General features: G+C 40.3%; 1 pseudogene; it reads right to left on the reverse strand.

Moving 5' to 3' along the window:
- Window positions 1-1,560: 1,560 nt before the first annotated feature.
- On the reverse strand, window positions 1,561-2,457 carry LOC109505020 (amino acid transporter AVT3C-like; annotated as a pseudogene).
- Between the last annotated feature and the right edge of the window lie 1,775 nt (window positions 2,458-4,232).

The following is a 4,232-nucleotide window of genomic DNA, read 5'->3' on the forward strand; positions in this document are numbered from 1 at the left end:
TGTACTATTAAAAATACCTATAAATCAAAAGTCATGTATTCTAATGGTATCTAACCTATGCATCACACAAAAGGAAAATATATATATGTACATTAAAATGATATATGAGCATATTTTTCAATGATGTAAGAATTAAAATCTTTTGATTTTTGTACATATTTTAACATGTCTAGATCATGATCAACAAGGTGGATTCTCAATTTAGATGCTTTATCATATATTTTAGTCACTAGAACAATGAAAACTGATTGGCAGAAGGAATAGACTTTCAACTTTTTTGAGTTTCTTGTTGTATCATAAAAAGAGTTTTCCCATCTTATGCTAATAAATTAATATACTAAGTAGCATTCTATTATTACAAATAGAAATGACTTTGAATCTGCCTAAAAGAGGGGAAGAAAACCGAGCAGCAGGACCAATGTAATAACCCGAGTCCCCTGTAAACTAACCTACTTAAGCCCCATTCCCTGCCCTTCTAATTGGGTATGCATGTGCCCTTACAAACCCCCCTGGTGTCCTCTCCTCAACTCTTCCCTTTATGAACCCTCATGGGTTGGGATCTAATGATCCTAGACATGCACACACACTCTTTCACTAACCTGCTGCCTTTCCCAACTTTGATTTAAGGGTGGTGCTTTTGGAAAAAGAAGAAAATGGTAGAAGCCCATGCAATTTTCACAATGGGACTTATTGCTACTGGATGAAATGGAACTCTGTATTTGAAATTAATATTTGAATTGAATTATGAGTTCTACTTATATAATATCTAATACTTGTTCATAGTTATGTTTGGAATGTTGATGTATTGCACATGTATTTGATACCTAGTCACAGGGTGCAAGCATGACATGTTATTGATGCCCAGTCATGAGACATAAGCATGTCCGGCACTCAATTGTCATAAATTTCTTTCATATTATGGGTTTTTGAATATTGTTTCATTTGAGAGTTTATGAAATTATATGATCCTCTATCTAACATTTATGTTTTATTCAATATTTTCTGGATTCTTTTGTAAAAATTATTGTTGCATATTTGCACGATACTAGATTAAACTATGAGTGGAACACTCGCTAGATTTTCATGCTCGCTACCTTGAGTTTTCCCTTATTTATAGATAGGGAGGCATATACGTTGGTGAGGTATGATTTAGGAGTGTGATTAGAGGAAAAGCTGGAAGTTTTGTGGTATGAATTGAACCTCATTCTTTTCTTGATTACCAAATAGACCTTGCATCTAGATAATCTTGCTAGTGCTAAGTGTTGTTTTTCTCCAAGACTTGGTGCAGCCGTAGTCGAAATGTTATTTTGGATACTTGTGGATATTTGTACGTTTGCATGATGAAAGGTTTAGTAGTTGGTTTTCTAGTGACATATTTAAATTCAAGTTAATAGTCACACCAATATTAACCAAAGACTATAATTTATTAGCTAAAAAAATTTATTCTGCATTTTGTATGGAATTGCAAATACCTCCTTCTATTTTAAGTTACTACAATGTCAACTCTACATTTTACATGTTACTCAAATAAATCCAAAATCTAACAAATTCTGATCATGACTAACTGGAGATGCATATGTGATAGCTGATGTAGAGAAAGTTATCTGATGTGGACTCGGCTATGTCAAGGTACCAAAATATCCACGAAGTGCCAAAAATTCTCAACAAAAACACCATCCTAGCACCGAGTGGAAGATCTGTTGGAGAGATGACATAATTCCACCACAATCCCCACATTGATGCCCACCGCACCAACCCCAACTCCATCCCAAATACTTTTAGATGGAATGCCACTAGCAGCACGAACGCACATGCTGCTTCCCATCAATAAGAGGAAGCCAGCAAAGTTAAGCACTAACATTGCGGTCAAGCTCACCACCACTGTCAGCAATGACCACTGCCAAGTGCAATACCCCTTCCTGTAAAACTACCACTCTACCACCCACGTACAAAATTCATCATCATTAGAAATTTGAAGAATAGGTTGATGCATATTCCCAACTAGACCAAAACAATAACAACATTTGTCCCCAAGTTGGTAGTGATGATGTCATGGGTGTCATCACTGAAGATGAAGTAGCTAAAGATGCCGAAGAGGCTATAGATGAGGGTGATGAAAGGACATGGATAGCCCAAGGGTCTTATAGAACTTGGCTTTGTAGGCAACCTCAGTCTTGAAGGGAAGGATAATGCCGATGCTCTTACAGGTATAGATAATGATGCTGACAATGTAGAGGAGAATGAAGGAGTCAACAAAGGTACAAAAAGATGGAGGATGGGCAAGGAAGGCAAGACCGTCCTGGTCAAGAACAACGATCATGATGCTAAGGTCAACAACATAAGCGAAGATGTTGAGGGTGGATGAGGAGGGTGAGGGTTCTGGAGTTGAAGAAGTTGAAGAAGTTGATGTAGAGGCCAGCTTAGCCGAGAACGATCACATGGTATTGACAGTGGCATGGTAAGCAGGGATGGTGCCAGCAAGGCCAAGGTTGCCAAAGGAGGTGATCTTGGAAAAGCACTAATTGAGGCTGAGGCCATAGTGGGTCCCAATGAGCAAGAGCATGTAGTGGAAGGTGAGGGTGGTGATGGTGGTGAGGAGGGTGGGGATAGCCCATTAGATGTGTCTAAAGGTGTTGGGGAGATCGAGGACATCGGCATCGATAATCATAATAAAAATGTATGGAAATATCTTGGGCTAGGAGGAGAGGTAAATGGTGAAGGGGTAAGATAGGAGGAGAAGACTCGTTAGGTCCACCAAGCCATGGAGGAGCTCGCCTCCTTGTTTGTCATGCCCCCAAAACCCATTGATTTCTATTATTATAGCCAGAAGAGTGAGAGAGAGATTGAAGAGGGGATAGGGCTAGTGTTTTCGATGGAAACTTTTGACACATGGCAGTTATTTTCCCACTTAATTGAATATGACTTGTGATCAGCTCTAGTCCATATTAGAGAACTTGCTCTATATCAACTACAACATAGGCATCTCTAGCAAGCTGTGATCCAAGTTGGATGGATTTTAGATCTATTTGAGCAATATATAAAATGCAGGTTTGACATTACAACAATATCAAATATAGGCAGGTATTCACAATTCCATATAAAATGCAAAAAGGAGGGGTCTAACCACCATTTATTTGAAAGATATTGGGTATCTTCCATTATCAATATGAATTGATATATAAGTTTTTTTTTTTTTTCAAGGATCTTGCATATTTTAAGAGGTTAAGCTTTCAAGAATATGTAGCTTCATCTGTCTAGCTTTTGTGGTTAGATTGGAGCATGACAATCTGAAAGGATTCGATAGAAATTTAGTTAAATCATGAGAATTACTAATGCTAGTATCAATATTATGGCCGACAATATCAAATCTGAACCTGCTTAAGCTATACCTAGGTTTTGGATGAGGATTTCTTAAGATTATGTTAAGTTTAGATTAGCCAAAGTCAACTTCTTTATAAATAGATTGGGCATGAGTTTGACCCTCTGGCCAAATCCATCCCCCAACTCCTATATAAGTGATAATTGTGTAGTGAGTGATCTCCTAACCAATAATTAATTCCAATGATCAAAAAGATTCATAATTACTATTAAAAATAAATAAAATTACCATAGACAAAAAGTGACATCTAGGATATTTTCTTTCTTTACTTTGAATTCCCTCGTTTTACTTTGAGCCTGTTGGGTATAAAATACCCCCCAGCCGAAGTTCGTGACGGGAGTGACCCTCCGGGGATCCAACCGACTTCCGACCTCTAACGACATCTCTTCAAATCTCCCGGGCGGCCGAGCCCCCGCAACACTCTCAAGTTTTGCTGACGGACGAGCCCCCACCAGCGTCGATCGGATTCTTCACGACGGACGGACTCCACCCAAATTTTCTCGATGATCGACCATCTTCCAAACTTCGTCCGGACCCCTACGAGAGCCGGACTTCGCCCTCAACTCCAATTGCAGGTAGACTCTGCCCGGACTCCTACGGGAGCCGGACTTCGTCCCCAACTCTGATTGCAGGAAGACTCTGCCCGGACTCCTATGGGAGCCAGACCTCGTCCCCAACTCCGGCTGCAGGCAGACTTCGCCCGGACTCCTACGGGAGCCGGACTCCGCCCACGACTCCAATTGCAAGTAGACTTCATCCGGACTCCTACGGGAGCCGGACTTCGCCCTCAACTCCAATTGCAGGTAGACTCTGCCCGGACTCCTACGGGAGTCGGACCTCGTCCCCAACTCTG

This window comes from Elaeis guineensis, chromosome 7 (genome assembly GCF_000442705.2).
Source record: "Elaeis guineensis isolate ETL-2024a chromosome 7, EG11, whole genome shotgun sequence".
In the NCBI taxonomy this organism is placed as follows: Eukaryota; Viridiplantae; Streptophyta; class Magnoliopsida; order Arecales; family Arecaceae; genus Elaeis; species Elaeis guineensis.